Source organism: Nerophis ophidion, linkage group LG18, assembly GCF_033978795.1.
Source record: "Nerophis ophidion isolate RoL-2023_Sa linkage group LG18, RoL_Noph_v1.0, whole genome shotgun sequence".
NCBI classification, from domain to species: Eukaryota; Metazoa; Chordata; class Actinopteri; order Syngnathiformes; family Syngnathidae; genus Nerophis; species Nerophis ophidion.
The window spans coordinates 23967844-23982547 of record NC_084628.1 but is presented as its reverse complement, the minus strand read 5'-3'; the positions used below and the strand labels follow the sequence as shown (position 1 = coordinate 23982547).

Genomic DNA, 14704 nt, shown 5'->3' with positions numbered 1-14704 from the left:
AACACAAGAGCATCTTAAAGGCCTACTGAAACCCACTACTACCCACCACGCAGTCTGATAGTTTATATATCAATGATGAAATATTAACATTGCAACACATGCCAATACCGCCTTTTTAGTTTACTAAATTGCTAATTTAAATTTCCCGGGAGTTTCGTCTTCGAAACGTCGTGTAATGATGACGTGTACGCAAGACGTCACAGGTTTTTAGGAAGTATGAGCGCTGCACACACACAGCTAAATGTCATCTGCTTTAACGGCATTATTACACAGTGTTTTGGACATCTGTGTTGCTGAATCTTTTCCAATTTGTTCAATTAATATTGGAGAAGTCACAGTAGAAAGATGGAATTGGGAAGCTTTAGCCTTTAGCCACATGGGGATTCCTTGTTTAAAATTCCTGGAGGTGAAACTTTCCTATGAATCAGAGCGCGGTCAAGCAAACATGGATCCTACCGAATGTCAACCAGCAGGTTTCGGTGAGAAAATTGTGTTTAAAAAGTCAGTTCTTACCGGAGAAAAGCTGAGCTTGTGCCGTCCATAGCTGCTGTCGACTCCCCTGAGACATTGTGCATCAAGACACCCGTGGAGACACCCTTCCGACTATCAGGTACTATTTAACTCACTAAAACACTAGCAACACAATAGAAAGATAAGGGATTTCCCAGATTTAACCTAGTAAATGTGTCTAAAAACATCGGAATCCGTCCCAATGCAATCGTGTTGTTTGTTTTTTTAAACTTTTTTTTCTAGTCCGTCGCTATCAATATCCTCAAACATGAATCTTTCATCCTCGCTCAAATTAATGGGGAAATTGTCACTTTCTCGGTCCGAATAGCACTTTTCTTTGGAGGCTCCCATTAAAAACAATGTGAATATGTGAGGAGCCCCCACACTTGCGACGTCATCGTCTGCGACTTCCGGTAGAGGCAGGGCATTTCTCTTAGCACCGAAAGTTGCAAGCTTTATCCTGGATGTTCTCTACTAAATACTTTCAGCAAAAATATGGCAATATCGCGAAATGATCAAGTATGACACATAGAATGGACCTGCTATCCTCGTTTAAATAAGAAAATATCATTTCAGTAGGCCTTTAAGGTTCAACTGAATTGTTCGGCCCCTGCGGTGAAATTTGTCTTGTGCACTGTGCATCATTGCTTCCTTGACATATACAGAATAACATGACTAAATCACAAGCACAGCCACAACCAGACAACTAATATTTAAACATAAGAACATGGAGCTTGACAAACATAGGTGGCACTTTGATGTAGGCATAAAATCTACAGTATGGAGTTAAAGATAAAGTACCAGTGTGCGGTGCACTAGAGCTCATGGATTTATCTCGTCCCTCAATATACCAGCATCAGGAGAGAAATTTAACCATTACAAGAAGTGTAGGAATCAACATGTCCTTAGATTGTACTGAATTATCAAAATCAGTTTGTAAATAGAGTCATTCATTAAATCCTTTCACCGACCCCCCCCCCAAAAAAATGGGGATTGGGGGGACGTGCGTAGGACAGTGCAGACATTCGTGGGAGAAACAGCAAATAGGGTGAACGCGAGTCCCTACACAGCTCTGTGCATGCAGTACACCAGGCAGTAAGTGACTGACACAGCACCACAGTCAGCACAGTTCAGTACGTGAACCTGAATCACTTCTGCAGCAGCAGTTCTGTGTGCAGGTCGGCGAATCATGAGTCAGTCAGTAACAGCTTCCCCAGCGGCAGATCTCGGTGTGTGTCAGTTCGCGAACGACACAAGCCTTCAGCACCCAATGAACGACGCGCACAGTGACTGAACGAGAGCCTCAATGTGACGTCCTCCTCCGCGACACAGTCAGTTCTCTGTGTCAGTAGGTTCGCGAGTCCTGATTCTGAATGAGTGAGTGAGTGCAGCGCGAACCTGAATCACGTCCTCAGCGAAAACCAGTCAGTTCTTATAGAATCACTCAGCTACAGTTCTGTGGGCTAGAGGGCGACAGACGTGAATCGCTCTCTGCCCTGACAGACTCCCTTTGACGTTCGCAAACAGACATTGCAGCTGTAGTAGAGATTCTGTTACTTTTAAAAATACTGTGTGCGCGTTTCCGGCCTGTCCAATAAACAAAATGTGACTAAATGTCTTGGTTGTTAAATATGTTTTATTGCACTGAAATGAAAATAAGAAATAAACAAAAGTGGGAAATAAAAAAAATAGTAATAGCCTACTAAAATGCTTGCAATCAACAGTTAAATAAATAGGCCTCGTTTGTTCAGTGCAAAAACAAATATTAAATTAAGAAACCCTCAACAAATGCCAACATAAAAACTAAATGTTCTGTTGCAAAGAAAATGTAAACTTAAATAAGCAAACAAAAAGAAAATAAATACCTTCAAAATAAAACAAATAAATTTAAGAGCCAGAAATTCCAAACATAAAAACTAAATGTTCTGTAGCCTACGTTTAAAAATATAACAAAGAAAATATCAACTTAAGTTAGCTTGGAGAATGAATGGAGAACGGATGCCAATGGCATGAAACATATCCCCGCGACGGGAGGAGAATCACTCGCGGCATTGAGGCAAGCAGAGCAGAGCGAGCGAGAGCGTTGTCGTTCACTGAGTGATTCATGTCGTTAATTTGGGGTGAACGAATCGTTCGCTCAGCCCCCCCCCCGCCACCATTATGAGTAGCTGGCTGTGTCGTTCTCCGATGTCGAGGGTTCAGTGAGTCAAAGAATGCGTCAGTTACACTCATACCGGCATGGTCGCGGCGGAGCTCAACTGAACTGAGAAAGGAACGAATCAGTTCATGAAGTGATTCGGTTCAGTACGTTCACTCAAGAGATTTGTTCGTTCAAATGAATCGTTCGCAAACGACACAACACTACTTTCGTTAAGAAAATAATTAGGGATGCACCGAATAATCGGTAACCGAATATATCCGGCCGAATATGGCAAAAAAACCACATTCGGCCTTTCGGTGGAATGAGTTAAAAGCAAGGCCGAATAGTGGCGTATGACGCAATTTTTTTACGCGATGACGCAATCAAGCAACGTGCAGTGACACGGTGACGTTGTAACCCGGCGCCTTCGGAAAAATGGCAGCAGTGTGGGGATATTTTAAAATGTTAGAAAGTGACAAACGTATTGCAGTTTGCAACGAATGTTCAGCCAAACTGTCTCGAGGAGGTGCCTCAGCAAAGACCTTCAGCACTACTGCAGCAGCTGAAAGGAGAGCTGGTCACAGCACGAGAATGCCCCCGTCCGTGGCCGACGTCTTTGAGAGGACGAAAAAGTTTGCGACTGACAGTGCCAAAGCAAACGGAATTACAAAGAAGGTAATGGAGTTTATGAATTAGACTTATTAAAGCCCCTTGGAGACAGTGAAGTGACGCACAGAGAGAAAAAGAATGCGCACCACAGAGGCAGCGCGTGCGCCCTAACTCTCTGACATGTTTGAAGAAATTTTCCTGGAAAACGACTCATATTGCAGGCAGACGAGTACGAGTGCAACTGCTCAACACCTGGACCTGTCAGAAGTCCTCATCCCCAGGAGTGACAATCCTCTTACATATTGGAGGACCAATCGAGACCGCTTTCCTGACTTAGCACAGATGGCACGCAGGTAGTTTTACAGCACTTTTCAAAACATAACTAGAAAGTGGTTTACAGTGTTTTTTAAATTTAGTTTGTCTTTTGAAGTGCTTTACACTTGTAAAAACTAAAGATATATTTAATTAATGAAATATAAAACAACATAGGAATACTACAATAAAGTGCATAAGAGAAATTGTGTTTATAACAATAAGCTGATGGGAAAGGTATTGGTTTATTTTCCGTATTATTTCTTTTTATTGCTTGATAATAATGAACTGAACTTAAAATGTTGTTTCCATTCCAAGGTACTTGTCTGCTCCATGCACCTGCACAGACAGTGAGAGGCTGTTTAGTGCTGCGTCCAATGTCCTTGATGAGAGGAGGAACAGACTGACATGTGACAAAGCAGAGAAGCTACTGTTCATAAAGAAGAACCTGCCACTGTTCCTGAAGGAATAGGCTAAGTAGACTTATGCCAAAATGACAATAGTTCATTTGTTATTTGCACTTAGGTTTTTTCAATGCACTTTAATGCATGTTTTTGTTGGAATGTCTCCAGCAGGGGTCAGCATAGGTTCAATCACGGGCCAGATTTCTTAACCTTTTTTGGGGGGCTTGACATACAGGCACAGTTGTTAAAATTGTTTTATACATAGTTAGATTCCTTCTTTTTATTCTGAAGCTGAAGTACTGTTATTGACAAATCTGTTCTGGCCTGGGATATGTTGTGTACCTGTATAAGTGTATGAGGTTACAAGCACACACTTATTAAGATTTACTTGAGCCTTCTGTTTAAATTATTAGCCTGTTGTGTAGACTACCTGTATAAGTGTATGACGTTATAAGCACACACTTATTGAGATTTAGTCAGGCCTCTGTTTACATTATTAGCCTGTTGTGTAGGCTACCTGTATACTTGTATGAGGTTACAAGCACACGCTTAATTGAGATTTACTTGAGCCTTTTGTTTACATTATTAGCCTGTTGTGTGGTGGGCTACCTGTATAAGTGTAAGAGGTTACAAGCACACACTTATGGAGATTTACTTGAGCCTTCTGTTTACATTATTAGCCTGTTGTGTAGGCTACCTGTATAAGTGTATGAAGTTACAAGCACACACTTAATTGAGATTTACTTGAGCCTTCTGTTTACATTATTAGCCTATCTACTGTGGCTAAGCAGACTTTTGCCAAAAGGACAATAATTCATTTGTTGTGGGTTTATCCACTTTAATGCACTTTATTTTTTTTGGAATGCATGTTTTGTTTGAAGGCCTACTATAAACGAAAAACGTTGTGCTTTTTTTGAAAAGCAAAGTCTACTGGAATATTAAAAAACTGTCAATATTCAATAAAAATTTAGTTTATTTGAAAAACATGTCTAAAAATGTGTTGTAGGCTATTTATGCAATATAACAATTTTTTGGAAAAACTGCATTCATTATTCGGTATTCGACCTTCGGCCAAGCATTTAAATTTTATTCGGCTTCGGCTTTGGCCACAAATTTTCATTTCGGTGCATCCCTAAAAATAATAAATGCTAAAGCTCCTGCTAGTGGTAAATAGTAAGCAGCACGCACAAATTGTAATCAAAGAAAACTATTCAAAAAATTCAATTTAACTTAATAAAACTTTACTCTACTGTAATTTGAAATAAATCACAGTCCAACAGAGAATATTTGATCAGATCTTTAAAATGATTTTCACAAACATTCTCCTTATTAGTTGACTTAGTTGTAAAAAAAATATTTTTTTTTTTCAAAAAATTATCAGCAAACATTTTTGTCTCTGGATGTGCAAAGCTGGTTTTCCAATTTGTTTTGTTGTCTGTATAATAATAATACTCTGACAACCATAGAAGATATATTTTAATAAGTACATTGCTATTGTTGTGAAATAAATTATTATTGATATATGTTTGTTATACATGTACTGTTTACTGAAATGAAGTTAAAGGTTAAAAATGTGCAAAGCCGCTATAGACACAAACCAAAAGACTTGCAGATGTAACTTTCCTCATAAGGAAACAATCACTGTTATCAGTTATAAGATGGAATATGGATAAGAATAATTAAAATTTACACAAATATTATTACATTTGTGGGAATAATTCTGAAATATTGCTTTTACTTTTTTTGTTGTTGTTTTCACCATGAACATCCTTTAATGTGGTGTCCTATTTCCATGCTTTGACATTGACATCACTAGTGCCTTTTACATCATGTAAAAACTTAGTAACACAAGAGCATCTTAACAATACAGAACAAATATACAAAATAATAAGCATAAAACAAATTTTTAGATACAAAAATAGGAAACAAAATTAGAATAAAAAAATTGACGTAATAAAGATGTGAATACAATAGGAAACAATAGAATGTCATAAACTTTGAAGCACAAGAGTATTTTGACAATATAGAGAAACAAAAAGTAAGAATAAATTGCAATAAATGGATGTAAAAATGATAAACACATCTACAATAAAAATTAGGAGGTAATAAAAATGTGAATATAAAACACTACCCTACTTGGTGTGTGTAAGATTGAACTTTTTCATGTCAGAAGAATTAACTAAAAAAAGGGATTCAGAGTGAGAACAATATTTAATAAAATAAATACAAATAAAACAATGTTTAAAAATCATATATATATATATAATATAAATATAATGTTTTTACTTCATTTATTTTTTTCTTTATTTATTATTGTTTTATGAAAAGAAGGGAATCCAAATGCTGCTAAATTTCTAACCAGACACATTTTCTAGTTTTCAGTTTTTATTGTTCACTTAAGAGCCATTCAAAATACTCCATTTGTTCGCAAACCTCACATCTCCAATAAATACCTTCTCACAGCAGCTAAAAAAGGTCACAACAATTGCAAACGCGACAACATATAAGAAACATCACAACAATATAAAGCCACAATACAAAAACCTAATGCCACAACACAACATACAAGACACAACACAACAATATAAAGACAGAACACAACAACTTTTAGATACAACGTAAGTGACAGCTGACCAAGGTTTGATGCCCGACCAAGTGGCTGAGGTGGAGAAAAATAATAATGTATAGGGTTGTACGATTAATCAAAATCCAATCGACATGAGGTTTTAATTAGTGTGATAAATAACTGCTAGAGGCTGAAGTTTTTTGTTTTCCTCTGCTGTCACAATCATTTGAGTGACAGTCATGTTCACCAATCAGAATTGTTTTGCCTCGCGTTTGTTCGTCTCTTGCTTCAAACAGGAAGTAAGACATGTTACTTGGTACATGGCTCTCAGCACTTGAGTGCCTTTATTTAACTGTAGGATGACCTGGACAGAGTGACCCCTCTTTTCACTCATTCACAATCTTTGTCCCACGGAGACGAGAGCGGGTCGCCGCCAACACACTCACAGTACAAATAGCCCCGCAAAGTAACAAACAATAATAAGAACTAATAAGATTATAAAACCAAATGTCCAGTTGTGGGAATATTTCATCTTCAAATCAATGGGCAATACGAGCCCATCAACACGGATGAACAAGTGATCATGCAACGATCACATGATAGTAATAAACAAAAATACAAGGTCCAACCTAATTTTTTCAACTGGGAAACAAGTGCACTTTAAAATGTTCAATATCTACTCAGGTTACATTTTTGCTTTCAGAAATGAGTCCTTTTGATTTTTCGTTTGTTTATTTATTTAGGATAACAAAGTTGTTTACCTTCCATTACAGTACAGAACAATTCTACAATAATGAGAAATAAAAGAGTAAATGTTTTCAGATTAATAGTTGCATTAATAATATTTATTCAGGGTTTCCCGCAGCACTTTGTTGTCCTGTCCAGCTTCTACGGCAAATTATATATTTGATGTAGATGCCCATATCGGCTGTTCAGATTTACTTTACAAAAGAGAAGTGTAGGATACTTCTCTTGATGCCTTATTTTTATTCGACTTAAAAATGTATTTATATTATCATTTGGTGCTAAACTAAAGTCTTAACAAGCTGTTACGCTTCATACTGCATCTGTCAGTACATCTCTGCAGCACCCAGCATTGTCCACCCACACAACCATCTGATTGGTTACACGCACAGCGGTAAGAGCCAATCAGCAGTGCATATTCAGAGCGGTAGCAGCCAATCAGGAGGGAGTATTCAGAGTGCATGGAGGGGAGGCAGAGAGTAGACATGGTTCGGGTTAGCAGAAAAGTGTTTAGCAGGTGAGCATAATGCAGAGGACTCTCCCCAATGTATAATAATAACCTCCCAGTCAACTACTAGTAACATCACTATGAGCCTTAAGCGGCAGCTAAATTCACTCGCAGTTCTTTAGGTGAAGGCTAATTAGCTTTTAGCGTAACGATAGCTCATTTTGATGTGTGTGTGTGTGTGCCAGTGTGTTACAGACAGCAACGCCCTGTCTGTCTGAGAAACAGACAAGCATTATTGACCTCCAGTTAACAACTAAGTTTTTTCACTTTACCTTTTTCTGTGTTGAAGCAGCAAAAAAAGGACATTATGTTAAATGAAAAGTTTCGTCTCTGATAGTTGATATAATAATGTAACTGCATCATAAAGCCTACATGAACTCCATAGTGTTCAGGGATGAATAGTCTCTCCTATTGCTATTCTACTATTTTTTCAGCTATAGTTAAAAGTTAAAGTACAAATGATTGACACACACAATTTTCCCTCAAATTTTTCATATGCGTGAGCAAACGCCAAAACTCCTTGAGCATTCAGTGGCGCACATGTGAGCGATAACAGACGTGCACACTGTTATGCGCTAATCTTTTTATTCGCTTTTGTGCGCGGCCTAGATTTGCCGTACGCAGAGGACGCCTGAGCAGTGTGCAATCGCACAGGCGCGTACCTTAGAGGGAACGTTGGTCACACACACACAAGGTGTGGCAAAATTATTTTCTGCATTTGACCCATCCCCCTTGACCACCCCCTGTGTTTTGTTTTTACTTTACAGAAAAAATATCCATATATGTATTGTTTATTGCCATTCAGCATACGGAGCGGAAAACACAACCAAATATTGTAGGCTTCTTCACGCGACAAAGCCGGCCTACTTCACCACAGTCGGCACGCCTCCTTCCCCCTGGTGAGACACCACCTTAACGAACACATTTTCTGGGGGAAACCCTGTATAGATATCATTTGTGTATGGAAAGAAATCTGTGTTTCACAAGACCGAGGATAGCTCAGTCTTTAAGACTGCTGACTTGGGTTGAGCAGTACTGGGTACAAACCCCACTCTCATTAATGGCATTTTTTCCACCTCATCATACTTTACTGAGTCATCGATTACATTCTTGTATGGACCAAAATCTAATCTACATAAGAGGGATACTGACGATAGCCCAGTGGTTAAAACTGTTGATTTAGAACGAAAGGTGCTGGGTTCGAACCTCACTCTGGTTGGCAGTCTTTTGGTCCACCTCATCATACTCTAGTGAGCCAGGGAACGTAGATAACATTTGTGTATGGAAAGAAATCACCCTGACACAAGACCAAGTATAGGTCAGTGGTTAAGACTACTGTCTTAGAATGATTACTACTGGGTTTGAATCCCACCCTGGCCGACAGCATTTTCTTCCAACTCATCATACTTTACTGATCCGGGAATTCTTGATTACATTTGTGTATGGAACACAAATCTCCTCTCTGCAAGACCCAGTATAGCCCAGTGGTTAAGACTGTTGTCTCAGTTCGAAGGGTGCTGGGTTCGAACCGTGGTTGGGCTGACATGTAATTTACAAAACCAATCTGGAGGCTTCAAGGTGACATATATTGTGACTGTGTCACTTCTCCTATGTAATATTACAACAATTATTAAATATACTTTTTTTTAAAATCCAATTATAATTAACCTATTTTATTTTAATTGTACCCAGGAGAGGTCATTAGTCAACACTCTTTATTATTAACTCTATACTCCTATTCCCACCCACCTCAGGAATTACACTCCCTCACACACACACACACACACTCACACTCACACTCACACTCACACATAACCCCTGAGGTGTCATCATTGACTATTTGACAATTTTTTTTCAATTATTAATATCTTTAGTGTTTACGTAATTTTTCAACTATATGTTACTCAAACAAGTAGCACATAACATTACTCTGTGTGGGGGGAGAAGAAAGACCCCTCGATGTATGTCGTTTTGACGCCATATAGCCAAATTACTGATTCTATGCATGGAGTTTGAACTCAGTACCCCTGTATTTGGAGCCCACAGTGTTAACCATTGAGCTATCCTGGGTCCCGACAAGTTTTGGTTTTCGCTCATATACAAATGTAATCAGTGAACTATGATCGCGGCGAAACATATAACAAGATCTTCCTGGTTATGGATTTGAACCCAGTCGCACTGCGTAGGAGGCAGCAGCCTTAACCATTGAGCTATCCTCAGCCTTTCTTTATGTGTTGTCTGGCTCAATCACTAATGGAATCGGGACATCTGTCGCAGTAAAAAACAATTGAGGTGGAGCTAAATTTTCAACCAAATTTACATATCAAACCAATTGGGTTTCAAACCCAGTACCCCTGTATTGGGAGCCCACAGTGTTGACCATTGAGCTATACTGGGTCCCATCAAGACATGATTTTCACTCATACACAAATGCAATCATTAAACTATGATAGTTGCAACAAAAAATTAGTTATACAAAGTTATGGATTTGAACCCACTTTCACTGTCGGAGAGGCAGCAGTCTTAACCATTAAGCTACTCTCAGTCCTTCTGTAAGTGTGTAGTCTGGCTCATTGACTAATGTAATCGTGACACCTGTCGCAGTAAACTACGCTTGAAGTGGAACAAGATTTTAAACCTAAGTTACATATTAAACCAATTGGGTTTCAAACACAGTACCCCTGTATTGGGAGCCCACAGTGTTTACCATTGAGCTATCCTGGGTCCCATCAGGTCATAATTTTCACTCATACACAAATGCAATCATTAATCTATGATAGGTGCAACAAAAATCTAGTTATACAAAGTTATGGATTTGAACCCACGTTTACTGACTGACAGGCAGCAGTCTAAACCATTATGGTATTCTCATTCTTGTTGTAAATGTAGTCTGGCTCATTCACTAATGTAATCAGATAAAAACAGATGCTACACAGGATCTCAACCAAAAGGCAGAGAAGCAATGCCACTAAATTGTCAGAAGGGAGGATGTCATTCCAGGCACGAGTGAAGGCAACACATTTATTAACCACCACATCACATATCAACACACCAAACAACAACAATGCACTTTTGAATGACTGCATTGCTCTGAAGGCTAAAATACTTTTAATGACTGGAAGTGTTTGATCACTCCCGCTCCTCATGGTTGATTTACTGCAACAAAAATTAATCAGAAGTGAAAATGACAAATATTATAAAAGCGAATATCATCGTTTACATCCAGAGCAGCTATCTTTGAAAGAAACTCAGGGGCGGTGAGAATATTCAGACTTTCAGAGTCGGAAATTCGACCTCGAGGGTCGTTCCAGTTGAAATTCTGACTAGAAACTCAGAAATTCCAACTTTCCAGTACAAATGGAACGCACCATGAGTCTCAGCATTTTAGCTTGAGCTGTTTTGTTAGCTTAGCAGGTTGGCAGCAGCAATTTGTTGGCTCTGACGGCAGCTCTTTTAAATCTTTCCCTGGTTTGTGTTACTGTACCTCTGCTTAATAAATAAATTGAATGTGCTTCGATAGCTGTTTTTGTCAACAAACAGGATATTGTTTGGATGGCAAGTTTATCACTTCATCATTCATTTGTTGTTCGAAATTCCTTCCGACACTTGGGTTTCCTCCATTTAAAATTTGCATGTAATTAAAACTACATATAAAGAAAGACACGTAAAACATGTTGCGCATGTTCAAGTTTACCTGCTCGTGCACACATCTTTGTGGGTGGTAGTTGTGTTATGTATAATGTACATGTGCACAATGATAACCATATTACTGGTCTATGACTTCCATGTTTATGCTTTGGAATTCAAAGAATTGAATTTGTATCAGTGTTGTCACTAGGAATTTTCAAGATGGGGCCCCACAGTATATTTTTGGAGGTCCTACTTTTTTAACAGTTTTGAAAAAAAATGATAAACGTATGCATTATCCTGTTATATCCCACATTTTATATTGTGTTTTGGAAAAAGGTTGTCATAAACGTTACTTCATTTATTTAAAAAAAATAACACAAAAGGAAACACAGTTTTATGCAAATGTAAATTTATTCAGTTATAAACATTCATACACTTTCTTCTTTCATGGATCTAAACTTTACCGCTGTTTATTTTTTTTTTCCATATTATTATTTAATAAGTTGTAAGTGTATTTATGTCAGTATAAAAGTGTAAAAAGTGTTTTGCTTCGGTCATAAAATTATGATAAAGGTGTGCCAGGGCATACATGCATATGACAAATTGAATTGAGTATTCTCACCTGTATGTAGATCATCAGTCATTTATAAACTGCCACATCTACACTTTCACTGCAAATAAGGCCAACAAACTTAGAATTTTGCAAATTAGTTTCAATGTCATTTGATAGAGCCGCACTCAATGCCGCTGGCATTTCATCTCTGGCTTTGTGATGGCCATAAGTTGTTTGTTCCCCTTTAAGAATGGCGGTATGTGGTTGGGGTGGAGGCGTTAAGAGGGGAGGAGTATATTTACAGCTAGAATTCACCAAGTCAAGTATTTCATGCATATATATATATATATATATATATATATGTGTATATATATATATACACACAAAATACTTGACTTTCAGTGAATTCTTGCTATATATATATCTATATATATATATATAGATATATATATAAATAAGAGAAATACTTGAATTTCCGTGCTCATTTATTTCCACATACACATAACACTCATCTACTCATTGTTGAGTTAAGGGTTGAATTGTCCATCCTTGTTCTATTCTCAGTCACAATTTTTCTAACCATGCTGAACACCCTCTCTGATGATGCATTGCTGTGTGGCACGCACAAAAGTGCTTTCATCAAATATACTAGAGTCTGGACTCTTCCATCTCTCCCTAGCATGGCCCAAAACCGGTCAATCTTTGCATCCTGAGGAAGATCTTCACTGCCAAGCACTTGGTAGTCCACTACTTCTTCCCGGAGGCTATCCAGGTCCAATCGCAGCTGCGGCTTGGAACTTACAAGCGTATTACTTCATATTACTCGTCGTCTGCGTAGCCATGGCTGTATCTTCCTCGTTCTTCTGCTTCGTCTCCTTGTTGTGTGCGCAGTTTTGCACTGCACTCTCTAAAAGCCGAAGATCAGGGGTGTCAAACTCACTTTAGCTCAGGGGCCACATGGAGAAAAATCTACTGCCTAGTGGGCCAGACTGGTAAAATCACGGCACGATAACTTAAAAATAAAAGAACAACTTCAGATTGTTTTCTTTGTTTAAAAATAGAACAGGCACATTCTGAAATTGTACAAATCGTAATGTTTTTTTCTAATTACCTGTTGCGGTAAATAGCATTATAGCTTTATCTGTTGTTATTTATCCTTATGTGATAATGTCATATTTTTTCTGTTTCTGTTATATTGCAATATTTTTTCTGAAAATGATTACTTTATGTAAAGTTATTACTTTTTAATGCAAAATGGCAGCATTTGTCATATAGAATTCTGACTTATCACAATATTGCCAATTTTTTATTTTATTTTTTTTTTTTTTTGAGTAAAATTGTGACTTTCGTCTTAGTTTTGCCCATCAAAATTCCAATGATTATTTTTATATTTTCCTATAAAATTGTGACTTTTGTCGGTTAAAATTACAACTCTTTTCATAAACTTGCCGAAATGTTAAACTTTTCTTGTTAAATTTAGACAGTTATTGAGTTAAATTCCAACTTTTATCATAATATTGCACAAATGTTCAGTTTTTGTTCTAAAATCTTGACTGGCGTTGAGTAAAATTACGACTTTTATTATAATACAGCCAAAATTCTAAGTCTGTGTGATAATGTTCATCAGTCAACTCATTGGTGTTCATTTTCAATCTATTGAGATAAAGACAACTCTATCAAAATTTAATTACAGGATGTTATTTATGTGGTTTGATCATTTTCCTCGACTGATGTAATAACATCATGTGATTTATTTTGTACATATGTAGCATCATCTACATACCGTATTTTCTTGAATTGTATGTAGTATGCGCCTGCCTAGAATTACTGCCGGATCAAACTCGTTTTGCAAAATAATTAGCGCATGCTTAGCATTACCGCCGGCTCAGGTTTAACCCCAGGTCGAACTCGTTTCGCAAAATATTATTTTTATTAGCACATGTCTAAAATTTCCGCCGGGTCAAACTTGTTTCGCTAAATAATTAGCATATGCCTAGAATTTCCGCCAGGGTAAACTCGTCACGTCACGAGTGACACTTCACCTGTCATCATTTTCAAAATGAAGGAGGCTGATTTCATTTGGAATCACAAAAAGGGAAGAAGATTAAGACCCATTCTGTAGGATTTAAGGTCCAAGCTATTAAATATGCTAAAAAGAACAGTAAGCAGCTATGTTTTATTAATATACCGTAGCTGCGTGTGTCAAATATGAGTCATTAAATGACTCCCGCCTCCTGGTGGTAGAGGGCGCTAGTGATCCTTCTTGCGACTACTCGGCTGCAGAAGAAGTGACAACAAGCAGCAAAAGTGAGCAGCGCTCGTTTATTTTTTCCTCTCGCTTGCACTTTTAACATGGAGTATTACTGTACATATTTTAAAAAAAACAGTTTTCTAAACTGGACTTTCAATCGAAGCAGGAGGTAATAAAGGAAGATCTCCATCGAGACAGAGAGACTTTTAAAACTGAAGAAAAGATAAGGAAGACTTCTTTAAACAAGTTATCAATGCTTTGGATCAGAAGGAGCCCAGCCCTACTTTGAATTTGACCAACAATTAATCATTTGATTATATACTAAACAAAACAAGCGGGAAGGGATAATCTCTTAAAAATAAATAAAAAATACACCCAGGACGGACGGATTTCTGTAATTCTGCATACTTTCTGATTTTAATGCGTACAAAGATAACAACAATGACTTCACACCAACACGGTGGATGATGAGCTGCT

General features: G+C 37.7%; 1 long non-coding RNA gene across 1 annotated transcript; it reads left to right on the top strand.

The window, feature by feature from the left end:
• Nucleotides 1-2928: 2928 nt before the first annotated feature.
• On the top strand, nucleotides 2929-4920 carry LOC133536983 (uncharacterized). Its single transcript, XR_009802589.1, has 3 exons — nucleotides 2929-3325; nucleotides 3481-3612; nucleotides 3890-4920. It is a non-coding gene; the product is annotated as an uncharacterized LOC133536983 (long non-coding RNA).
• Nucleotides 4921-14704: the final 9784 nt, after the last annotated feature.